Consider the following 26677-nt stretch of genomic DNA (forward strand, 5'->3'; position numbering starts at 1 on the left):
TCCCACACCCAACAAACAAATCTTTAAAACCCAATCGGGCTCTCACTCTCACTCTTCCTTACAGGCTATTAGAGGGGGCGAATCTTATTTCCATTGTTATATGTGCCTGGAGGTGGCACTTAAAAGCATTAATGTACACAAGATAAAACATAGAACCGAATTAAAAAATGCAGCAGAGAATTTACACAAGCAATGAAGGAGGAGGGGGGAAAGCTGGGCAGCAGAAGGGGGGGGGGAGAATCATCCAAAAAACTACCAGGGTAATTTCCTTCCCCGTAAGACGTTATCATGGTAGATGAGCATCTTCTCTAGTTAGTGGGAAATTGCTATTAAGCCCAGCCATTATGGAAACGAGAACTGAATGTAATGAAATGGCCACCCAGTTCAATCCACTGCGGGGAGGTAGGCGGAGGGGGCAAGATGCTCCAAAAACCAATTATACACATCACAAACTCAAAAGGTGCTCCAGATCACACTGCTTCAAGCAGAGCACAGGTGTGCACAAAGTAAAGTTCCAGGTTGCGCCCCAGAGATTCCCTTTAATTAAGTCTGGGGCTAAACTGGGAGAAGAGGCAGCTGCAGAAGTTTGTTCTGCCCTTTTCCTCTATGGTCCCTTCATGTGTTTTCCCCACTACCTCCCCATATGTAGCCTGTTGGGAAAGGGGCAGGTAAAGAAGAATCCGGAGGGGGAGAAAGGGTGGGAGAAGGCACAGAGGCTTTGTCCCCCAGTTTAGCAGCAGATTGAAAGGGAGAAGCGGAATTGCTCGGATTGCAGACTGGCAGCCCTGCCACAAGGGCTGTTATACATTAAGAAGTTCCAACTTCCTCAAAGAAGTTGGCCAACTTGCAAGCTGAAGTATGTACTGCCTAGACACGGTCTCCCATAATCTACAGAATTGTTAAGTAAGCACATATGTAAGTAAGTACATATTAAAAGCAGTTAATTCCTGCATTGCAACGGGTTGGACTAAATGACTCTTGGGGTCCCTTCTAACTCTATGAATCTATGTTTCTATTTATCTATACCTATCTATTTTTTTATCTCATAATATATATGCACCACCAGGAAATACCTTACAAAAGGGAGAAAACAAATTTATTGGTAAAACCTGTTAAAAACAGCAATTTAAAACATTCAAAAAAAGGAAAATCGGCAATAAAATAAAAGTTTTCATTGGGGCGAAATGCTGCCAACACGTTACCCCACGGTTGAAAGAATTGCACTGGCTGCCAATTAGTTAAGCTCAATGTTTGCTGTTTGTGGTGTGTAGAACCTCATGCAACGAGGGACAAGGATACCTGAAAGATAGTCTTGCCCCTTATTTGCCCAATCCAACATGACACTCTGCAGGTGAGGGTCTCCTGCAGACACCATCTTATCAGGAGTATCATTCTGAACGATGTGGGAATAAGGTCATTATCATGTTGTGGCACCTTTCCTTTGAAATTCCCTCCCCATGAACATTAGGCAAGAGCCAACTCTGTTGTCTTTTTGGCTCATACCAATGACCTTCCTCTTTAACAAGTCTTTAAAGTTATTTCCCAGTCGGCATCTGCATTTGGAATCGTTTTAAAGATTTTTTTTTATTTATGATTTTCAATTTTATACGTTTCAATAATTTTACAATCATTTTAACATTTCGAAACTTGACTTCCTTCCCCCTTTCTGAGGTTCCTTAAATGTTTTATTTTAATTTCTGCTTATTCCAAATTAACTTAACTTAATCATTTATTCATCTACTTTAAATGCATACTCTTATAAAAACTGCAGGTTATTACAACAATCCTGCCAATGTTCTTATCTGTTTAAAATTTGTTTGTAAATATTCAACAAACCATTTCCATTCTTTTATCAAAAGTTTGTTATCTTGATTTATTATTTTTCCGGTAAGTTTCTGCATCGTTTTTAAGATGCTTCATCGCTTGTAGTTTGCCACCCTGGGCTCCTTTGGGGAGGAAGGGCGGGATATAAATTTGAGAAATAAGTAAATTACAGAACGGATAGCGGTGAAAGCAACGAAGCAGAGCTGTAGGGCATACAACTGTAGCTAAAGCCACTAAACTGTGGGAGGGAAAAATAAAAATTATACCAGGGCGGGGAAAGAGGTTCCAGCCTAATTTACAGGATGAAATAAAACCTTTCATTGTCTGCCATTGTATAATCTGTTTAAGATTCAAAGTCTCGCCCACCCAAACCAGGCCCGTATTTTCACCAGAGTTTCCCATTCCAGCAGTGTTGCAACGTCTCTATAGCCCTTACAAAGACATCAGCAATCAGCCCCAAAGAAATTTGAATTTTAAACCCTTGAGAGTGCCAGACTAACTTTTGTTGACATATTTTGCATCTGCAACACTTTTTCCCCTTGCTACTGTCTTCACAATCACCCTAGGAAGAAGGGTAGGGCTAGTCGCCATCTTGCAGGCTGCTTTACCTCAGGAGGCTTCACTGCTGGACAGAAATTTGAACTAGGCCCAAGTCCACCCTCTCCACTTTAGCCACACTGGTTCTCACATCTTTATCTGCGGGAACTTAAGACACAAGGCATCCTTTAGAAACCTGACGCGTACAGTTGCAGGTATTGATCAAAATGCCCATGGAGCCTTTATAAATATCACCAAGCCCTTGGCATAAGTGACAGGGTGTAGCGAAGAGCTCTGTAATCTAACCCGACACTGCCTGAATATCTATTTCTTACAGGGTGGTGGTTTTTTTTATATATAATCTGCCAACTTTCAATGTCATTGAATGTGTTTCTGTTCTTGCATTATCAGGAAGGCACTAGCAAAACCGCTCCCAATCTGCCTTCTCTGTGTCATCCATCACGTTAAACGCCAGTGTCTTCCCACATTAGCTTCTTCACTAATGTGAACTATTCCATTCCTGTCAGCCTCTTCGCAACACACTTATTTGGGCCTTCAAAACCCCCACAACCCTCCAATTCGGCAGTTGGGAGTCAAGGCAGTCGGAGGAGACCAAAGAAGGGCAAAGAAAGTGATTCATAGCGGTGTTTAACTTGTGTTATTTGTTTCCAGCCTTTTCGCACGACGGCCAAATATCACATTTCTTCTGAGACTGAAGCCTAGTAATGAGGTACATTAAGTGGTCTACAAAGATGTCCACATCTTTTCCCTGAACTGTTTAGTCTGGAATGAACGATAAGCAATTGAACGTTTCTCTCACAGGTCCATCACTTTACATTTATCCATACTAAGTGAATGTTATCCTTTGCCTTGCACCCCATTCACACATCACAATAAGCACCTTTCAGCATTTTCACTCCTCCTTTAGATTCCAAATAGTTGTTTTAGTCAGTTCCTCCCAGTCCCACCATCAGGGATGTAGAGGTAAATCCTATAATGTAGGATTCATTACAGCCTTCAACAGCCAGGCCTTTTCTAAGATTATATATGCCCTTTTGACCAATGCAGACATTTTGGCTTCAGTACTAAGGCCATGTTGAAACAACACATTTAAAGCCCTTTGAACAGCCATGGCCACCACCTCCCACACTAACACACCCCAAAAATGTGGGAGCTATAGTTTGTTAAGGGTGCTGAGGGTTGTTACTAGATCCCTATTCACTTTCTTGAACTATGGTTCCCAGAGTGGTTTAACAACCAATGCCTCTTAACAGGGAACTCTGGGAATTGTAGATCTGGGAGGAGTTGCAGCAGTCTCATGAAATGAGCAGCCCTCCCAAACAGTACCGTTTGGGGCTGATGGGAGTTATAGCCCCATCATCTGGAGGGCACCAAGTTGGAAAAGGCTACGGGGGGGGGGGGGAGAGAGACAGACAGACAGAGAGACAGACAGACAGAGGGAGACAGGGAGAAGTTACCTGTATCATGGGCACACACACAGGGCTTGAAGCTTATAGAGCATGTGTTCTTTCCACAGTTGGCAGTACAAGAAGCTAGACTGAAAATGACAACATAGCTATTACACATTCCCACAAGATTGCCTTAAGATCACTAAATCAGTTCTCAGCGGCAGGGCTCAATATCCTCAAAGCTGCCACCTTTTTAGGCCTGCTTTCTTGCCTTGAAAATAATGCTTCCATTGCTAATGGATGTGAGGATAAGTTTGCAAGCATGCAGATAACGTAGATGCAAGCAAAAAGCTTTCCCCAGCAGCCTGGGGAGTGAAGATCCAGGGCTCGGCTCTGTCCCTTTCCTACATTTCCTACTCTTTCGTCTCCTCAACCCGCAAAGCCATGCCACATACTGTTTCTTCCTTCCTCCCTCTCTTACAAAAACTTCCAAGTTCCTTCAAAACCTGGCTCTAGGCATCAAGAGTAAGCTGTGAAAAATTAAGCAAATATGTGCGAATGTGATATTGCATACCATATTCCTAACAGTAAAACCCTAGGTTTTCTTGGCATCAAGTGTATATATTACACACAGACATGAGGCACACAGCCCAAGCTTTTTTTTTTCAATGGAAAAGAACGATGAGATATTTTAAACACACCCTTCTAGTCCCTATGGACTGGAAACAGCATCTTACTGGTCATGTAGTAGCTGGCCATGAGCTCCACCCTGTTCTTCATGTATGTCAAAGAAGGGCCATGCCAGAGGTTTGCACAGGTTTAGCATTCCTTTCTGACCCCACGCCCAGCAACTCATTTTTTTCTTCCGCTCCAATTCATTCAGATAGAGCTATGCTATGGGAAAACACGATTGCCGCCAAGATATTAATACATCAGCATGTCACAGGGGAGTCTACAAAGAGGCAGACACACAGAGATGAAAGCCAATCCAGATGACCCACACAAAATTAAAACCCAAACCAAATGGCAACAACAGCAGAAGGACCTCCAGTCACCCATCCTTAGAAGATCTTTCAAATAAAATTAAGCCTAGCGCCAAAACAAAGGAAGAGTGGGTGTCTGTAAAAGGGCTATTCAGTGGCTGACCTCTGATTCTGCAGAAGTCAGAATCAGAATTCAAAATGACCTTAACAGATTGGAGAACTGGGCCCAGGCTAACAAATTGAATTTCAACAGGGACAAACGTAAAGCTTTGCACTTAGGCAGGAGGAACCAAATGCACAAATATAAGATGTGGGATACCTGGCTTACTAGCCGTACATGTGGAAAGGATCTTGGGGTCTTGGTGGACCACAAGCTTGACATAAGTCAACTGTGTGACGCAGCGGCAAAAAAAGCTAACACTATTCTAGGCTGCATCAACAGAAGTATAGTGTCCAGATGAAGGGAAATAACAGTACCACGCTATTCTGCCTTGGTCAGACCACACCTGGAATACTGCGTCCAATTCTGGGCACCACAATTTAAGAAGGATGTTGACAAGCTGTGTGCAGAGGTGGGCAACCAAAATGATCAAGGGTCTGGAAACCAAGCCTTACGAGGAACGGTTGAAGGAGCTGGGTCTTTTTTAGCCTGGAAAAGACCGAGAGGAGGTATGATAGCCATCTTCAAGTATCTCAAGGGCTGTCACATGGAAGAGGGAAAAAGCTTGTTTTCTCTTGCCCTGGCTTCAAGTTACAAGAAAGGAGATTCCAACTAAGGAGATTCCAACATCAGGAAAAACTTTCTGGCAGTAAGAACTGTTCAACAGTGGGGTGGTTTCCCTCAGGAGGTGGTGGACTCTTCTTCCTTAGAGGTTTTTAAGCAGAGGTTGAGTGGTCATCTGTCATGGATGTTTTAGTTGAGATTCCTACACTGCAGGGAGTTGGACTAGATGACCCTTGTGACCCCTTCCAACCATACAACTCTGTATGATTTTATCATTCTATGAAAGTGGGGGCACCTGGAAAAGGGCCAAGGACAGGGATAGGGAACGTGTAGAGTTGAACAACGTGTCAAGGGCCACAGGTTCCCAAGTCCTGGTCACAGGAATGGAAGAAGAGCCTGCTGGATCAGGCCAGCAGCCCAACATACTCCAACATCCTGTTCTCAGAGTGGCCAAGCAGATGAGCACAGGAGCAATCTCCCCTCCTGCAGTTTCCAGTGCTGTAATGGATCTAGGATGATAACCTCAGTAAACAGCTCAGCTCATATGGGAGGAGAAGGTCTTTCTGATACAAAGCCCTAAATTGCCTACCATCAGGTTAAGTCAACACTAGCACTTGGAACTGTGCCCAGAAGCAGAGATAACTGCTAAACAAACCAGACTGGATTTAGAATTCAGCCATGGGGGCAGGGGCTTCCTACAGCAGAATCAGGCCATATCCTAAATGAGAACAGCCACTGCCATACCCAATTCTAGACAGATCAGCTTTGCTTTCAGCCTTTTTGATGGTACTTCATAAACAAGGTTGCCACATACAGATCCTGAATGAGCTCCTGGACCTTTAACGCCAACAGAAAATATCACCAAAAGTAGCTTTTCCCATCTCTGTACCCTTGTGAAGAGAGAGAAAAGATAGCTAGGTTTGTTCTTTCTTCTGTGCAAGATTTTTAAAAGGTACATGAGACTTTGTGGACATATGAACAAGCTGCCTTATTCTGAATTCAGACCATTAGTCCATCTAATGCAGGCTTCTCCAACCTGCTGTCCTCTATAAGTTTTGGACTATAACTCCCATCAGTCCCAGACAACGTGACCAATGGTCAGAGATGATGGGTGACATCCAAAACATTTGGAGGGAGCCAGCAGGAGTTTCCCAGGCTCTCGGGCAGCAAAAGGTCTCTCCCAGTCCTGATAGCCTTCATAGTTTTAAACAAAGAATAGATGGCAACCTCGTCCGTCCGTCCCTGTATGTTATGTAAACTCCATCGTGGTGACTGTGGAGCAGCTCCAAAGCAGAAGAAGGTGATGCTCTTGTACAGGAAGGCCAATGTGATGTAATGGTCACAGCAGACATCCTGAACCATATTTTTGATTCTACCAACTCTCATCATCCCTGACTTTTGACCATGCGGGCTGGGAAAGACTGGAGAGCATCAGGTCAGGGGAAGGCCCAGTTAAGAGTGCCAAGGTTGTTATCCTGCCCTGATTTCTGCTTAGATGAAGGACAGGTTACTAGTTGTTGTAGTTGTTGTTGTTGTTAGGTTACTATTATGTTGTTGTTGTTAGGTTACTATTTTGTTGTTGTTGTTGCTGCTGCTAACAACAACAACAACAACAACAACAACACTTTAAATTCATTATTTGCAAACATTAAAGTAGTTATTACAGTCGTACCTTAGATCTCAAACACCTTGGCTCCCGAACAAATCAGTTCCCGAACAATCAAAACCAGGAAGTGAGTGTTCCGGTTTTCAAATGATTTTTGGAAGCCGAACGTCCGATGCGGCTTCCGATTGGCTGCAGGACGCTCCTGCAGCCAATCAGAAGCCACGCATTGGTTTTTGAACAGTTCTGGAAGTCAAACGGACTCACAGAACGCATTCTGTTCAAGAACCAAGGTATGACTGTACTGTAAATACATAGCAATAATAGGGCAGATTCAAAACACCAGTTCAGCCATGATGTGTCCTGCACTGCGCCATTCTGGGCAAGCATATCTCTCTCTCTCTCTCTCTCTCTCTCTCTCTCTCTCTCTCTCTCTCTGGACAAACGTCAGCTTCCTTGGCCAGTAAAGCAAGATGAGGGGTCCTTTACCTTTATCTTTTTAAACACATGTACTCCACCTTGAGTTTCTTGGAAGAAGGGCAAGATATAAAACATTCTAAAAAGAAGGAAGGCACATCCTTGATATTTCTTTGGCTCTATTAACCATTTCAAAGAAACCACCACACAGATACAGTTCCATTAAATCAGAGAGACTGGGTGGAAACAGCACTCTTCCCCAACGCAACACTGGAGCACAACTTCCCTTTTCTGCGCATGGCACAATTTCTCCGTGGAACCCTGCCAAGACTTTAGAAAAAACAAATATCACCACTGCAAGCCTTTTGACATCTGTCACCGCTTCTCCTTTCACACTGGAAACATATGCTCCTGCCAGAGCCTGGGTAAAAAGCTGATGCCTCAGTAGTTATTTCTAGTTGACAACACGCGCCGTCAAAGCAATCGCTCACAGTCTCCGGAGTTCAGTGTGGCCCCCTGCAAACCAGCATGGCCTCTCCGTCAGGGTGGAGCTCCTATTCTGACAGTTCCATCGCAGGGTTCTCTCTCTGTGACACCTCCCCTTTTTTGGCTTGGCTTGGCATTTAACATTAGAGGCAGGTTAGCGTTCCTGCTTCAAGAAACCAGCTTGTGGAGGGATTCAGGAAAGATATACCCCCTGCCAAAAAAAGAAAAAGAAAAAGAAAAGAAACCAACAGCCCACCACCACAGACAGAAGAGTGGATGAATGCCAGCGGAGAGCATTTATTCTACCTCACTTGTCCCTCCAATATAGGGAGCCCAGGCAGATGACCCAGCTGTGCCAATTCAGGCAAAAGATGGCTTAATAGGAATCTAGATTCCTGGGTAAGGAGATCTCTTAAGTCACCTAGCCCAGCTCTTTGCCAACGGGGAAAACAAGAACAACAAAACAAAAATACTCAATATGCTTCTGTACTCTGAACAGCGCACAGCCTCAGCCTCCAGGCTGTGTGTGTGTATGTGTGTGTGAGTGAGAAAGACTAGTAGTCGCCTGCGGAATAAAAAGAAAATAACTCCAAATGGATCTAACTCCAAATGGAGTTAGAAAATAACTCCAAATGGATCTACAGCACTACAAGTGGACTTGGGGTAGTGGGGGGGGGCAGGGATATTATTCGCCAAAGCAGTGGAGCTCTTCTTGCTGTTTTTGTACAGCCTTAGCTGCAAAGACACAAAAAGTGCAGTGTATCCACAACTCTGACCCTTGGCACCCTTCTGAAGTCCAACAATCTTCTGTGAAGGATGCACAGCAGACTGCAGGAAAGGCCCTTTCCCACAGGCAGTGGTTGTTAGGTTTGAGATCAGCAGCAGAGACAAGGAGTTGGACAAGCCAGTCACAGCTCCCTGAACAGCAAAGCTGGGTGCAGGATTGACCGATGAGATCCAAATGATCTGGAGCAGATAGGGGAGAAGGCACAAATGTAAGGTGTGACTCCAGTGTGGTGTAGTGGTTAAAAGCGACAGACTCGTAATCTGGTGAACCGGGTTCACGTCTCTGCTCTTCCACATGCAGCTGCTGGGTGACCTTGGGCTAGTCACACTTCTCTGAAGTCTCTCAGCCCCACTCACCTCACAGAGTGCTTGTTGTGGGGGAGGAAGGGAAAGGAGAATGTTAGCCGCTTTGAGACTCCTTAGGGTAGTGATAAAGCGGGCTATCAAATCCAAACTCTTCTTCTTCCTCTTCTATCAATGGCTACCAGCCACAAGAGCTATGTTCTATTTCCAGTAAGTCTCTGAACACCAGCTGCTGGGAATAGCAAGTGAGGAGAGCGTTGAGTTTTTGTTGTGCTCAGGTCCTGCTACTTGTAGGCTGCCCATAGGCATCAGGCTGTCCGCTCTGAGAACAAGAAACTGGGCTGAACAGACCTTTGACCTGCTTTGAGACTCCTGAAGGGGAGTGAAAGGCGGAATATCAAATCCAAACTCTTCTTCTTCTTCCATTTGGAAGCCTGTTCTGGCCTCCTCACCTCAAAAATAATACTGTCGAGTTGGAAAAGGTTCATGAAAGGGCAACCAAAATGACTGAGGGGACAGAGGGACTCCAAAAATTGCTCATCGTCTAACATTGTGTATGCCATCAAATGCCAACAGTGTCCTTCAGCTCTCTATATTGGACAAACAGGCCAAACCTTACGCCAAAGAATAAACGGACATAAATCTGACATCAAGAATCACAAAACAGAGAAACCAGTAGGAGAACACTTCAATCTCCCAGGACATTCTATACAAGATCTCAAAGTAGCTGTTTTACTACAAAGGAATTTCAGAAATAGACTGGAAAGAGAAGCTGCTGAATTGCAACTCATTACCAAACTTAAAACCATGGAGAGACCTGGTTTGAACAAAGACATTGGATTCTTATCCCATTATACATGACTAAGCCATTTCTCACCTTCTCACCCCTTGCCTTTTCCTGTAAGACCTATTACAGTCGTTAAGAGTCGTCAACAGGCTCATCTCAGCTATCTGCCAATCTCCCATTCCCACCACCCTTCTGAGTAATACCCCTCCCCACCTTCTCACTATATAGAAGGATCTGGCAACTTCTTTTTCAGTGTATCTGAAGAAGTGTGCATGCACACGAAAGCTCATACCAAGAACTAACTTAGTTGGTCTTTAAGGTGCTACTGGAAGGAATTTTTTTTATTTTCCAAAAAAGGCTGCAGTGCTTGGATGATTTTAGTTTAGAGAAGAGGCAACACAATCAAAGTTTATAAAAATTGTACATGGCATGGAGAAACTGGATAGAGAAAAGTTTCTCTCTCTCAGAACTCATGGACCTCCAATGAAGCTGAATTCGGGAGAGATTAAAGAAAGTGCTTCTTTATACCAGCACGCAGTTCAATTACGGAACTCACTCCCACAGGAGGCTGGGATGACCACCAATTTAGGTGGCTTTAGAAGAGGATTAGACAGATTCCTGGTGAAGGAGGCTCTCAGTGGCTATTAGCCGTAATGGCTATAATCTGCCTCCACAGCTGGAGGCCGCAATACTTCTGAACACCAGCTGCTGGAGACCACAGGAAGGCTGAGTGGTCTTGTGCTCCGTCCCAGCTTGAAAGTTCTCCACAGGCATCTGGTTGGCCATGGAGAGACCAAGATGCTGGACTTAGATGAGCCATTGGCCTGATCTAGCAGGCTCTTCTTAGGTTCCTGTGAAGGGAGGGGGAGAGGAAGTGCCGCTGAGCAGGCAGACGTCCTCTTGCAAGCGGGACAACTTTGCTTGTCAGAGTTCATAAATCTCTTCCCTGCCACACATCACACGGGACACCTGGGTCTTCCCAAAAAGTACAGAGGGTAGGGCTGTGGGCCCTCGAAGGAAGAGGGCGGCTGCAGAAAAAGAGATGGTAAGTGGAATGAATGAGCATAGCCCCACAAAGGTCTCTCAGGGGTGGGCAGGGGGTTGTGGACAGGCAATTCCCCCTCCCGGTTCTGTCTCTCAGCAAGTGTCTTATCCAAAGTTGATTTCAGAAAGCATGAAGGAAGATTCATTGCTGCTTTCTCCATTTTTGTCAGTTCCGTCTAGTTGCCCTAGTTACCAGATCCATGGTATCTAAGGCAACCGGGCTTCATAGGACAAGGACGACACAATAATAAGCTTTAAAATACATGTAACAATTTCATGCCGGGCAGAATAATGGTCAAGTGGGAATATTTGTACATGTCCTGAGTCGCTCCGGAGCAATGATGGAATATTGTATTGCATACCCACACAATTACAGCTCGGAAGGAAGCAGAGGACACTGTGCAAGGCAGCAAAGAGTCTGTCCCAACCTCTGTGGTCTGATTTTTTCAGGCCACAGCACCAGCAGCAAGCCCAACTCACAGAACCTTAAACTTAGCAGTTAGTTTTGCCAAGGAGTCAACAGACTCCCATGGATGGGAGCGAAGCTTCTCCCAGAAGGAACCCCAGAAGGAACCTGAGGTCTTACAGTTTCCTATGAATCTTTTTATTTAGTACATCCATATCCCACATTTCCTTCAAACAGCTCAAGGTGGCACTCATGCCTCTCTCCCTCTCCATTTTATCCTCACAACAAACCTGTGAGGTTGGGTCAGGCTGAGAGACTGTGGCTGACCCGTCAACCCAAGGTCACCCAGGGAGCTTCACAGCTGAGTGGGGATTTGAACCCTGGTCTCCCAGGTTCTGGTATGGCACTCTAACCACTACGCCACACTGGCTTTTTTCTTCCGAGCAAAAGAGGACTCATTGCGTCAGCTGTGACCAAGAAGCCTCCAAACTCACATGGGAAACTATTGGTCCATCTAGCTCAATAATGTCTACGCTGACTGCCAGAGGCTCTCCAGTATTCCAGGCAAATGTTTCTCCCAGTCCTACCTGGGAGATATTGGGGATGGAACCTGGGTTGTTCCGCATGCCAGGCAAATGCCCCATCCCTGGGTTACAGCCATGCATCCTAGAAAAATCAACTGCTGGCACAGCTTTCTGCCTCTGCTTAGCAGAAGAGCACACCATCCCTTGCAACCTGCTTTTCCCTGCGAAAGGATCCCCAAAGTGGCTTAACGTAATGCAAACACAATAGCAAAGAGCAAACAATATGGAACATTATCTGACAGTGACAATGCTATCATAAACCTACAGGCTTTCCATTCAGTGTTTAAGAAAGAGGCTCCAGCTCGGCTGAAAATAAATACTAAATTCATAAACAGGTTATCAATTAACAAGCGGGCAGTAAAACAACCTGTGTTTCAGCCAAAGGAAGGCACACTCTTAGCCCCATTACCAGCAGGCAACATACTTAAAAGCATCCAAATGTATTGCCGCAGGTTCTGTATGCAAAGGACCTTGGCATCCGATTCTCAACATCTCTAGTTGGAGAGGTGATTGTGTTCCGCTGTTCTTCGCTGTTGGAGAAGAACAGCGACATGGGCAGGAAATGCTTAAATAGCCACTGCAAGTCAGGGTTGACAGTTGGGCTGTTTTGAAGTCGGGCTGCACATTCTGAACTTGTCTCCTAGATAGGTAGCACCAGCACCTGAAAACTAACAGGCAGCCTACCTGAAACAAAAGACAAGCAATGGCTGTCCTCTCAATACCATCTTCACCCAAATATGCTGTGGATTTGTGCAGCCCCTTGCAGGGGAGAAGATTCCCCTTGTTTCCTACTAGCAATTCCAATCAGTGATTCTCCCCAAGTCTGAGCCCTCACTCCACGCTACCTGAAATATTTTGGGGTGGGGGGAAGAGAAGACAGCAAAGATTATCTCCAAAGGAGATAATTGCCCTCCAAGAAAACCGCATGCCAGCTACCATGGCAATTCAGCATTTCTAAATTCACATGAGAATAGAATAGAAACTCGTAGCTCTGGTGTATATGCACATATATCCTCGAAACGATTCAATTAAGTACTCCTCCTAAGCAGAAAAAAACCTGCTTTACCTGCAAGGGAAGGAAACGGCAAGAAACTCTCATTTTTAAAAAGCAGCAAGTACAGTAAAGCTACCACTCAAAAAGCCAACCACACTAACACACTACTCCACACACAGGACATATTTGCACAGAATGCTAAACCACAGTTTAGAGCTACAGGGACAAACCATAGGCTTATGCACACACACCCCTCTGCATTCACCTCCACCACAATCACAAACAGAAGTACACCTTGTCATTTTATCTGAATCGGGAATTGGACTCGTTTATAAACTATGGTTGGTTTATTTAAAAACCATCTTCCGCAGAAACTGCTGCTTGCCTTCTATCACTGTGCCATTGAGAGCGTGCTCACTTATGGCTTATGTGTGTGGTACGGAAGCTGTACTACCCGGGACAGGTTGGGGTTGTGCAGAGTTGTTAAGGCAGCAGAGAGCATTGTTGGCTGCCCACTCTCCACCTTAGAGCAGATTTATGCCACAAGGTGCCATAGGAAGGCACTGGACATAGTAAAAGATCCATCGCATCCTGGTCACTGTCTCTTCGAGCTCCTGCCGTCGGGACGGAGATACAGGACGATGAAGACAAGAACGAGCCGTCTTAAGAACAGCTTCTTCCCCAGAGTGATCTCGGCCCTGAATGGGAAGCCTGGACTTTGAAAGTCATCTAATCTTCCTTGCTGTTTTATACTGTATTGTTTTAATTAGTGTTTTTATAGTTGATTTGATTTTGTGTGGAGTGCCCTACCTGGGTGGATGGAGCAGCCAAGTAATTTCGTTGTCCCCGAGAGGGGGCAATGACAATAAAGATATTAATTATTATTATTATTATTATTATTATTATTATTATTATTATTATTATTATTATTATTAATTTACAGGATTAATTTGCCCGCCCTTCACCACAATGTCCCAGGGCAGGCAACCACAAAGAGAAAATACAATTTCAAAACAGGTAAAAATTGCTACAATTTTAAAACACATAAAACCATCCCAAAATGGAGTGGAGCAAAATAAATTCAGCAAAGGAGGCGAACAAGCAAGAAACCACAGCCTGATTTTGGGTTGTTTGCACAAATCATAGATTAGGCAAACCACAGCTTGCCCCTGTTCAGACAAACAAAGATTAGTTGAAAATAAAAGATGCTTCAAAACTCCACCTTGTGTGGTAACACCAGAGACAAATTGGGAAGGGGGGAAATATATAGCTCCAGACTCATTTACGGAACACTACACCATGGTTTACAGCTTACGTCCGAAAATGACTAGAGAGTAATGTCGTGGCTCTGTGTAGAGCCAAACTAGAAGCATGACAGCTTGTAGTCCATTAACTTGTGCAACTATACTCCATCACTGACCCCTCCTGAGAAAATCAGGATACTAAAAAAAGAAGTAAGCTAGGTAGTTCCATTAAGGCACTCTGTTCCAATTCAGCATCTGAAACCCCAGGCCCAGTGCTACTCTCATTCTGAAAGCTTCCAAAACAGGAACACAGCTAGTATTTTAAATTAAGAGAGGAAAAGAAAGAAAATAATTTAAAGCATGCAGGGGTGGTCAGGGGATCACACAAGGTGAGTCGTTCTTTATCAACATCTAAAAAATTTAAAAGGTATGCATTTTGGCAAAAGTAAAAACAAGCCACTTGTTTCTTGTTTTAAGCTACCTTCAAAAGCTAGAATCAATCGGTTCCTTAGTTTTAAGGTCCGTAACAGGAACAGGGAAGACCTCACGCAGTGCTACTGTCACAAAGCTAAAAACTTCACAGAACACCATTCAAAGGACTCCCACTGAAATGCAGCTTTCTATTGAAGGCATGACATAATTTTCTATAATATTTTTCTACGTGTAGTATCTCAGAGTAAACTGAAAAGTAGGAAATGAACATCATACAAAGTATAATGAACAACACATGTATCCCCGCCCTCTGAAGAGTCTGTTGCGTTTTATGTATTGTCTCGACCGTTTCTCGTTTAATGAACAGTTCTCGTCTTATTTTGTTGTGATTTGCCGATAAGCTAATCGTGTCCATGAAGCTCAATGGGTCTACTCTGAGTAAAACTATCATGCATATTCTTGAACTTCATTCATTTTTTTTTAAAGGTACATTTTGAATCTCTAGACTTTCCCACAACTCTACTTCTGCACATACAAATTAAAAATGAAATGATGGTTCCTTGGGCTGTCATAATCTGGGAGCTTTAATATCATGGGGGCACTATAACAGCTGCTTATTTAGACCCCACTTTTCCTCTAAGGGGCTCAAGGTAGCACACATGGTCCCTCCCCAACCTCATGTCATCCTCACAACAACCTTCTCACGTAGGTTAGGCTGAGAGATAGAGACAGGCCCAAGGTCACCCAGGGACCTTCACGGCCAAGTGATTTGAACCCTGGTCTCCCCTCTCTTGAGGAAGAGCCCAAGCTCAGTGGCAGAGCATCTGCCTTGCATACAAAAGGTCCCAGGTTCAATCCCTGGCCTCTCCAGGTGGGGCTGGACCACTGGTCTTCAACTGATGGATGAGTGGGGACCCACTAGTGAGTCATAGCCTGATCCAAGGTGGGTTGCAACAGAAGCGCTACCACCATGCAAATACCTGGCAAAAAGAAAAAAGAAACGGGTCTCCAAATGCATGTTTGGGTTAAAAGTGGGTCCTGAGTCTGAAATGGTTTCCAGAAGACACCTGGTGTAGACAATACTGAACTAGAAGGACTCACGTGGTATAAGGAAACGAAGAATGTTTGACATTGGAGTTGCGATAGTATGGGGAAATCTCACATTTGTTTCAAGACCACATGTCATTCTACTCACCCCGTTTTTACATACTACCTTTTTTCTGGAGCAGTATGATTTTAGGGTCTAGAATCAAAGTGACCCGACAAGATAAAGGGATTTAATTACAGATAACAGAGTTACTTTCTTGTGCGGAAATTACAGTGCTGAATGAGACTTCAGCTTTATCAATATTTACAAATTAGGTCATACTTTATCACACAGGCTGAGAGAACACAGTGTGCCCAAATCTTTAACTCACTTTGAATAACTTATTCACACTGAAAAGCCAAAGGATGATTAAGAAAATTAAGATACTAGTGTCTTTCGATGGAATCGCTTTTTAATGCATTAATGGAATCTCAGTCCTTCTTAATAGATACTTGGAAAAAATTTGGGGAGAGTTTTGCAAGGGTAGCCAATGAGGTGCCCTAATAGTTGGTGTGCTCCAAAGCGATCATGGAGAAAAGATCAAATCTGGAAATATTCAATCCAAGGATGTGCTGATTGGGGAGGATGTGAGTTAGCGAAGGCCAGATTAATCTAAGACTTTCAAAGGAGGGAGCAGTAGTGAGGAAACTTATTGAAGGCAATATTGCCTTCCTTTCTTGCCTATATTTGGAGTGGCCCAACTCCGAAAGCAGTGCCTATTAGAAAAGAGAGAGATGCTTGGCTGAGCACCATCCTATACATGACAGATGCTGCACAACATTTCATGGATTCCCTCTGTCCTGTCCCATCCCCATTTTAAAAAAGGGATCACAGAGGAGAATTCTACAGCCTCAGTAAATGAGATCAGAATGTATCTTAGTTACCGTATTTTTCGCTCCATAAGACACACTTTTTTCCTCTTAAAATCTAAGGGGAAATGTCTGTGCGTCTTATGGGGCGAATGTGTGGTCCCTGGGGCTGGGGGGGGGCGGGCTTCCCCTGCCAGCCCCGACCTGCTCTTTGGGGCTGGTGGTGGGGGAAAGCCAGGCTTCCCCAACCGCCAGCCCCACAAGCTCGGGGAGCAGCGGGAAGGCTGCTCCTTTCGCTGAAGCCTTTGCTTTCGCCTCTCCTTTCGCTGAAGCCAGGAGAGTCCTGCTCTCCTGACTTCAGCAAAAGGAACCCGAAGCCTCCGGAGGGCAGCAGAAACTCCTGCTGCACTCCGGAGGCTTTGGGTTGCCTTCACTGAAGGCGAAGGCAATGTGGGAGAGGGAGAGCTGTGCAGCACCCCTTCAGCGAAGCAGGAGGAGAAATGGAAGGGGCTCCGTTTCTCCTGCCGCTTCGCTGAAGGAGCACTGCGCAAAGAGGAGGAGAATTTTTTTTCTAGTTCTCCCCCTCTAAAACAAGGTGCGTCCTACGGTCGGGTGCGTCCTATAGAGCGAAAAATACGGTATGTAATGGGGTAATGTGATAGTTCAGTGGTAGAGCATCTGATCTGCATACAGAAGGTCCCCAGTTCAATCCCAGGCATCTCCAGGTGTGACTGGGAGAGACCTGAGCCTGACAGCTGCTGCCAAATCAGTGCAGACAACACTGAGCTATATAAACCAATAGTCTGATTCCATATAAGGCAGCTTCCTATGTTCCCATTGCATAAACATTTTTTTGTATTTCAGGAAACTTTTCATTATTATTATTATTTTGCAGTTCTGATAAAAAGTGCTGGTTGAAACCTGCCAGCGCCTCAGCAGGAACCTTTGATGCAACCTCTGCATCAGAGAGGAGAGAAACCTGTCAGCGCAATCAAATCTGATTTTGCAGGACTTTCTAAGATCCTGGGTATGTTCAGTGTTTGCCGAATACAGAGACTGACTCCATTGATGCTCTGCTTAATAAGCAAGTGTTTTCCTCGTGTTCTCTTTTATGAGTAGAGAATGCTCAGCTAGCAGAAAGATAAATCCATCCGTTGCATATCCATGGAGCTGCCTCCTTTCCCAGAGGAGTACTTTGCACATGGAATTTTTGGGTCATGTTGGGGACTAAACAGAGAGTGGCAGTGTTTGCAGTAAACCGGAAAATCTAGTTTAGCAAGGAAAGACAATATGCTGTGTGATCACTCCCACATTGTTGCTCCCTTGTGGAAGCAGCATAAAACCAATAAAGCCATGGTTTCCTGTTATGTCAGAACCAAGAACTATGGTTTGCTGGTCCCTAACAAGTTCCAATTAGCAAGCCAAAAACAAACCATGACTTAAAGTTGACTAAAGATCATGACTTGTTAGGGAGCAAGAAATCACGATCCCCAATATGGATGGAATGAGAAGTCAAGGCTTCCTGGCTTGTTTAACCATTTATACCAAGGGAGTAGCAAAGCATACGCAATTGGGTAGCATGCAGTAGCATGTGACTCATTCATACTAAATCACACTAAGGTCCACTTTTAAAGGCCTTATAAAGGGAAGGGAGGGAAAGATTTTCAGAATCACACAGCAGTAAAATGTCCAATCAAGGGCAGCATTCTAAATCGGTTAACTGTGGTGGTAACTTATCTCAGAAATATTTATTTGTTGCAGGATTTGGTCAGATGAGTAATAATTATATTGCAATATGATCAATTAAAATAGCAATCAGTGCACTCTCTCCTCCCCTTCCGTACCCGACTTTAATACAAGATTTCCAGTCTGCTCTGACACATAAAGCAGGAAACTGAACTTTGAGTGCTCCTTACACATTACAACGGTTTGCCATCCTAATTTGCAAAGCTGATTTCAACCAAGGTTTGTTGAACTGAGAATGTGATCTCTGAACCAGTTTGGTGAAGTGCTTCAAGAATTATTTAACCCAAAGACTGGAAAACTGCATTTTGCTTCTAGTTAAATCAGGGGCACAGTTCTGGTGTTTCAGCGATCAATAAGAACTATAATCTTAAAACCAGCCATCCTTGGGACGATACCCAACTTTCCCCTACTGAGTACAGCTTGTGGATCTTAGATTAGTCTTTTCATTCAACTACAACTTTTCTCTTTCACCACTGTTTTTAAAACAGCCTTGAAAAATTTGAGCCCAATCATCCTGACTTCTGAATTCAGGATTTGCACACGTTTGTTCCCATAAAACTCCGAGCCAAGCCCTAAAGTCTGCATCAAAAATAGATAAAAGGAATCAAGCTACTCTTTGGTTTGCATAATTTGACATTTCTGGGGTGGAAAAGGGGAAGGGAAGAGAGAGAAATGAACGGGGATTAGGCATTCAAGCCTCACACCACTCCTTACCTAGTTAGTACTTCTCTGGTTTATGACTTTCAAGTGACACTGATCATGCATTCCCGACAGCTTCATTATCCTCAGTATTCTAAAGGTGGCCAGTTCTACACCTGATAATATACCTGATGGAAATCCTATGGATACATGGAATGTACTCAGCCCAGACCATTTTGAAGCCCTGGGGCCACATTCCCTTCTGGGCAACTTTCTGGGGGCCACAGGCCAGTAAGGTGCAAGGGGCACAAACAAGACTGGGTGGGACAGAATACGCAAATGCTACCTTTGTGCAATAGGCTATACACAACTCAAATACCCCTTTCCACCCTCTATTCAGGCAAGCAAGAGTTCTTGTCACAGTTCAAGGACACATTCCCTCCAGGCAAAAACACTAAAGGAGGGTGATGAAGCAGAGTTGCCTGGGGGAAGCAGGTGTGGCCTGGGGAGAGTGCCAAGGGCCAAATAGAGAGGCTTGGAGGGCCACCTTTGGTTCCCCACCCCTGGCCTAGAAAAAGCTGTCACACCTGGTGACTTCCAATCCATACAGAAACCGCTAGAGTTTCAATGCTCAATTACCCTAAATGCAATTTGCACTCTTTGAATGTACGTCCAGCTGGTATTCCCAGACAGCAGTGGATCCCATACATCGACCTGGTTCACGACCCATTGCCTTACAGACACAACCGCACAGCAGGACAAAGGAAGCTGAAGATCCCCAAGTGAGAAAGGAGTGGGAAATCTACCCTCCCAAAATGCTGACTTCCATCCAACTTACCCACATAGCAAGCTCTCTGAAGACGCTCAGAGTGGCTGAGGAAACCCAGTCAGATGGGCGGGGTACAAATAAAATAATAATATTATCTACTGTACAAGTAGTGGCAGTGCAAGGCAGACTCTAGAATGTATTTTCTCAGTAGGGCTGGACTGAGGCCACAGGGTTGTTTGGGATCAGACCTGGTTGCAAATCTCTGCTCACTCATAGGCTCCCTGAAAACCTCTCTGTACACTAGGGAGGTGTATACGTGTACAAAAAACACATTAAGTGTTCACCTTCATTGTTTGTCATGAAAAGTACGTACATGACAAACACCTATTCAAAAACACATCTATTAGACAGGTAAGGTCTCCAGAGAGCCAGAACTGGCTGTAGGTTCCCTGCTGAGTACGCACTTAGTGGCGGGGTTTAATATCTGAATCATCCCGGAGGGGCCTTGACCAAATCACTCCCTCTCCTACCCCCACTATGGATCTATAATTTGGCAATACTAATAGGAAACTTCCAGTACTGGACAGAAAAGAATCTTAGAAAAGCAAAAAGGCAACATGAGCCTACAACAGGAAGTTTTGCTAATGAATGAGACGGAATCTCTGGCCTATGGGCCAAATCTAGCCTGCCGCACCCCTTCGGCCTAAGCCACGCCCCCATTCAACTCCTCCCCCTTCTCATATCGACCCCATCTCGGGTCATCACAGCAGCTGTGGTCACTTGTGAGTGGTTGAAATGATGGGGTGATCTGGGGCCGCAAAGGGACGGGGCCAAACTGGTGATTCTCTTTTTGCATTGCCAGCTAAGCGCTCGGCCTTGCTGTGCACCAAGAAAGGGTTTCTCATTTTCAGAAAGACAAGCTGAGAAGGGGGAACGTCTTTCTTTCTAGGCAAGAGTGTGCAGGATGGTGCACTTTGGTCCCATCCCCCGCCAGCATGCAGCCTCCAACCTGTTTCCACAAAGAGAACGTGGCCGTCACATCACTGCACATCCACGGAAATACCAGCTTCTCCTAAACAGCCTATTTTATCACCAACAAACACAATTTGACTGAGACCGAGCTACTCTTGTTGCTCCTAGGGATTCCCACAATGCGAATTTCATGCTGAAGGAAAGAGGGGAAGGAAAAACAAACCACACTTATCACTTGCAGGCAAGCAAGAAGTTATAAGCAGTGCCACATTTGGAAAGGATTATTAATCCAGCTGCTTCTGCTCTGGGGGAGAAAACAAGTTATTCCAAATAACAGAACTACCCATACTGCTTTTCCAGTCCTGCACTGGGCATTAGTGTGTTAGGAAGAGCAGTGAGAGAGAGAGAGAGAGAGTGTGTGTGTGTGTGTGTGTGTGTGTGTGTGTGTGTGTGGTGTTTGTGTGTAAGCATCTGACTTTTGTGAGGCTACAATGTAACCTACTGAACAATGGCAGACCCTCCAAGTGCCCCTATTTTCCAAGGACAGTCCCGGATTCACAGAAGCCGTCCTGGTTTCAGATTTGATTCCAGAATGTCCCGCTTTTCCTTAGGACATCCCTATTTTCATCAGGGAAATGTTGGAAGGTATGGTAGGATGTCCTTACTTTCATCGGAGGGTATGGAGTTATGCGACTCCTGAGCCAAGGCGATAAGTAACTATACAACCTTTAGAAGACATCTGAAGGCAGCCCTGTATAGGGAACTTTTTCAAATGTTTATTGTTTTATTATGTTTTTATATATGTTGGAAGCTGCCTAGAGTGGCTGGGGCAACCCAGTCAGATGGGAGGGGCATAGCAACTACAGTGGTACCTCGGGTTAAGTACTTATTTCATTCTAGAGGTCCGTTCTTAACCTGAAACTGTTCTTAACCTGAAGCACCACTTTAGCTAATGGGGCCTCCTTCTGCTGCTGCGCTGCTGGAGCATGATTTCTGTTCTCATCCTGAAGCAAAGTTCTTAACCTGAAGCACTATTTCTGGGTTAGCGGCGTCTGTAACCTGAAGCATATGTAACCTGAAGCGTATGTAAACCGAGGTACCACTGTAATTATCATCATCCAATAGGATGTCCCTATTTTCATCAGAGAAATGTTTGAGGTAAAGGTCACAAATGTTTGAGGTAAAGGTCCACCCACTTTTGCTTCTGGCGCCATCCACCACAGCCATGCAGCTGCCCAAAGTTTGCACAGAAGATGCAAACAGAAAAGGGCCTCTGAACATGAAGTCAAGTGCTCAGACAGGTTCCTTGCAGAAGGCAATCCTCAGGGTGTGAATGCCAATCACACATTTTGAGAAAGAAAGTAGGACACCAGGATCAGAAGTTATGAGGAGGGAAGAGCTTGGGTGTTTAATTTTTCAAATCATTTTATTCATCCCACTGTATCAGGAAGAGGAGACGCCCCACCTCTCTCCCTCTCTCACACAGAGAATAGTGCTGATAGTCTGCTACTACTAGCTAAGCAAATGCAAGCTTCATTGTCATTCCAATCACTCCTCCCAGCCTCTCCCAAATTCTGACCAATCCATCCACAGGCCTTGCCAGAACTGTAGGAGAGATCTGAAAATGCTACGCCAAGGTGCCCTTGCTCAGCCAGCCAATCTTCCCAATTTGCATTACAAGTCCAGGGCTTCCCTTGCAGTCACCTTACAGGCCGGAGGGCTCAAAATAGCACGTATTCAAGGTTCACAAGCAATTCAGGGCCATTCTGTTCAAAGCAGCACATGGCGGCAGAGTCTATTTGGACATCAGGAAAGACTTCCAAGGATACAGCATGCCTAAGGAGGACACCGCAAGGATTTGGAAGCTAAGAACTGCCCTGCAAAATGTCACTGATGCCTGAAGCTAAGGTTACACTGGGCAAGGATCTGCAAGCTATGGGACCTAATTTTAGGGTTCTGCTATTGCGCTCATGTTGTGCTTGTAGGCTTCCCAGAGGCATCTGGTTGGGCACTGTGGAAACAGGATGCGGGACTAGACAGCTTTGGGTCTGATCTCTTTATGTTCTGAAGTTCGGGAATCTATCCTCAGCCAATGTTTTTGATATACACAGGTCTGCCCTTGTGCATGAGAACACTTTTTTAAAAAAGGTAGAAAGAGCCTTGAATATTTTCCATTGTACAAGTGCAATATTATGTTTGCTCTGCACTTGCAAGTAATCGATTCTTCAGCATGGCAGCACCTACTCTCTACACGCCTAACAATATTATGCAGGAGCTTTTGCTGTAGTTTGCAGTGCCTGCTTTAAAAAAAACCCTTTGTTTAGGCAAGCCTGCCCAGGCATGTATGCTAGGTTTTGAAATGGTTTTAAAGTTTGGTTTTATCAGCATTTTCAAATGGCTCTTTTATATTGTTTCATGCAAACCACTTAAGGTTTTTGTTAAGTGGTATATCAATCTTGTTAAACAAAAATTACCAAGCAGTAGTAATCTTGCAAGGCTGCAGCTTGCCTACTGCACAGAGAAAGGAAGTTTCAGAAATGACTCGCACCAAGTCAAATTGTTCAAACAGGCTCTCTGCAACAAGCTTGTGTCTCCACCATAACCAGATTTTAAAATAACACTTTGTGCATGCTTTCTTAGTTACTTTGTGTTAGTTGCTGTTTCTTGGCACCTGCCTGAACTGCCTTTCACACACAAGCATGATTTCAGGAAAGCTGATTTTCCGCAACGCAACCACATGCAGCCGGGAACGGCATGTCAACGTAGCAACCACATGGGCCTTTTTCCTACGAGAAACAGTTGGAAGACCTGGGCAGGCTGTCGTCAAAACTTTGAAAGGCTGTCAGACAGAAAACAGAGCAGACTTACTCTCTGTTGTCCCAGTTGCCAAGACTGAAACTGGAAGGTAGGAATTGCAGGAGAGCAGCCTCTGGCTAAACATTAGGAATTCTCTCCCAGGGACAGTGTGCTGGTCACGAACTTGGATAACTTTGCAATTTTAGGCAAACGTGTGGTATAGTGGTTAAGAGCGGTGGATTTGTAATCTGGTGAACCAGGTTCGCTTCCCCGCTCCTCCACACGCAGCTGCTGGGTGACCTTGGGCCAGTCACACTTCTCTGAAGTCTCTCAGCCTCACTCACCTCACAGAGTGTTTGTTGTGGGGGAGGAAGGGAAAGGAGAATGTTAGCCGCTTTGAGACTCCTTTGGGTAGTGATAAAGCGGGCTATCAAATCCAAACTCTTCTTCTTCCTCTTCTATCAATGGCTACCAGCCACAAGAGCTATGTTCTATTTCCAGGAATTCTCTGAACACCAGCTGCTGGGAATAGCAAGTGAGGAGAGCGTTGAGTTTTTGTTGTGCTCAGGTCCTGCTACTTGTAGGCTGCCCATAGGCATCAGGCTGTCCGCTCTGAGAACAAGAAACTGGGCTGAACAGACCTTTGACCTGATCCAACAGGACTGATGCTCATATTAAGAGAAGCTTCCTAGCAGTAAGAGCTGTCCAACAAAAAGTCAGGGTGCCTTGGAAAGTAGTGAGCTCACCTTCATTGGAAGTACGTAAGCAGAGGCTGAATGGCCATCTGTCAGGGATACAACAATCGTAAGATCTCTGCACTGACTGTAGAGCCAAACTAAACAACCTCCAAGGTCCCTGACAACTCTATGGTTCCCATTTGGCAAATTTCCATGTGGTCAGCTGCTTTCCAGAGGGAGGGCACCAACTGGGTAAGCAAACTCCACACAACTTGCACCATATTGTTGCGTAATTCACACAGAAGAAGAGTTTGGATTTGATATCCCGCCTTTCACTCCCCTTCAGGAGTCTCAAAGCGGCTAACATTCTCCTTTCCCTTCCTCCCCCACAACAAACACTCTGTGAGGTGAGTGGGGCTGAGAGACTTCAAAGAAGTGTGACTGGCCCAAGGTCACCCAGCAGCTGCATGTGGAGGAGCAGAGACGCGAACCCGTGGTTCCCCAGATTACGAGACGCGAACCCGTGGTTCCCCAGATTACGAGACGCGAACCCGTGGTTCCCCAGATTACGAGATGCAAACCCGTGGTTCCCCAGATTACGAGACTACCGCTCTTAACCACTACACCACACTGGCTCACCACACAGAACCTCCATCAGCCACACTGTCGGAGCCCTGGGTTGTGACAATCTGTCCTCCTTATAGGAAGGGGCTCTAGACACTTCTGCACACCAGGAAGACACTGTTCAGGGCTTCCATCATCAATGGGGGCCATGTGATTAGTCCTTCTTCAGCTCAAGGAGGTACCATCACCAGACTCAGGCCTTTAGCACAGTGGCACCTCCCCTTTGTTACTCCTTCCCATTACATATCAGACGGGTGCCATCTCCATGGTCTTTTCACCATCTGTTGAAGACCTTCCTTTTCCAACAAGTCTTTTCAATAGAGATCTATCCCAGTCTGTATCTGTACTCAATTTGAAAATGTTTTCCCTCTATGATTATTTTTTACATACAAGTATGTTTTCAGCTGGTTTTTTCTGTTAGAAATGCTGTCGTTCTTTTTATTGCTGATGTCTTTATTTGTGAAATTGCTTTGAAATTTTATCTGGGAAGCAAGTCATAGATGGGATATGAAGACCTGATAAACCACGGGTAGAGTGAGCCCGTGGCCGTGGGACTCGGCGGGCACCAGAAGCTGCTCCGAAAACACAGAAGGGACCCCGTAAGGAGACCCGGAGTGAAGGAGGGGTAGCGGTGCTGTGAGTTCATCGCTCTTTCCGCGGAAGTGAAGCCGCGCGGCTGTTACAGATGAGCGCTGATCCTTCTTCCTAAAATCAACACCAAACTGCAAGCAACATACCCGTGAGTAAAGGGGTTTAAAATTTGGCAAAAGAATTTCGTAAATTTGGCTGAAAGCGGGAGACGAGAAAAGGGAAGTCCGTCTTCCGACATTGCTGACAAGATCAAAGCAAAGCTTTAAAAAGCGGAAAGCGCTGGAAACGGGACTGTGGGAAGCTTTAATTCTTTCGTGCTATCAGATCCGCTTGTCTTTTTCTTCTAAACTGAAGATGGAAATGGACATTGACTAAAAGAAGTAGTAAATGGGGATCTTCCTCCTATCTTTTTTCGTCTTTGGGCTGTATTTTTAAGGAGCCAGATCGTCGGGCTGCCAGAGAGGGAGACTGTGTCAAACTGCGGAAACAGTTGCAAAAACTTTGTTGGAACGTAACTGTTACATTTGAGCAGAAAAGATTGGACGGGACACTGTTGCAAGCACCTTTTGTGAAACTTTGTTGAACTATAAAAGGTGCCTGGGGAAATTTTGAGTTTTTGAAGGGACTGATGGACTATTGGATTTATTGACTTGAAATAATTTGGAACCTTAATGGCGGATTACTTCCTTCTTTGTCTTTGAAACTTTGTGGCACTCCCCCTACAGGGCTTTCGGATTATAAAATCCTGGGAACTGATTTTTGTTTTGAATTCCACTTTACTGGCTGTTTACTTCTGAATTTGTCTCTCCCATGGAACAATAGACAATCTGACCTTGAACACTGACAGATGTGTAATGAGTGGTGCAGGGAGAACAAGAGCATCTAAAGCTAAGGAATCTAAAGAGGCTAAGGAAAAAGAAAGAGAAAGAAAACCAACACAATTTGTACAAACAACACTGACCCAAGGACGCCGATCGTCGGTTCCAGCTGTACTGGTATCTCAGAGGGAAGGGGAAATAACAGAGAAGTCCACTGAAGAAGTTATGGCAGCAGGTGGGTCAGACACATTATTAAAACAAATATTGGAGCAACTATCAAGTTTAAACCAGAAAGTGGACGACCAGTCTTTGAAAATAGACAAAGCGACCTCTTCGATTCAAAAACTGACCGATCAAGTTTCCCAGCACACACAGGCTATTGAGAATTTGCAAGGAGCAACAGCGGAAAATCGGGAATTAGCTGGAGAAGCAATTCAGAAAGTGGGAGCTTTACAAAAAGAAGTTGAAGAAATTAAAGGAGAAGTCAAGCCCCTGCACAAACAGGTGGGTGAACAACAAATCTATCTGTCAATGGTGGAACTGAAAAATCGTGAGAACAACATCAAATTGAGAGGCATCCCGGAAC

The 26677-nt window shown here is 44.9% G+C and overlaps 1 protein-coding gene and 1 long non-coding RNA gene across 5 annotated transcripts in view; one reads left to right on the forward strand and one right to left on the reverse strand.

Moving 5' to 3' along the window:
• LOC308583955 (phosphofurin acidic cluster sorting protein 2-like) overlaps positions 1 to 26677 on the reverse strand; it is a 191756-nt gene that overhangs the window by 127670 nt on the left and 37409 nt on the right. The gene's annotated exons all lie outside the window — the stretch shown is intronic.
• On the forward strand, positions 1590 to 17901 carry LOC308584273. Its single transcript, XR_014006729.1, has 3 exons — positions 1590 to 3091; positions 13831 to 13904; positions 17355 to 17901. It is a non-coding gene; the product is annotated as an uncharacterized lncRNA (long non-coding RNA).

This window comes from Podarcis bocagei (assembly GCF_964188305.1).
Source record: "Podarcis bocagei genome assembly, chromosome: 3".
Taxonomy (NCBI): domain Eukaryota; kingdom Metazoa; phylum Chordata; class Lepidosauria; order Squamata; family Lacertidae; genus Podarcis; species Podarcis bocagei.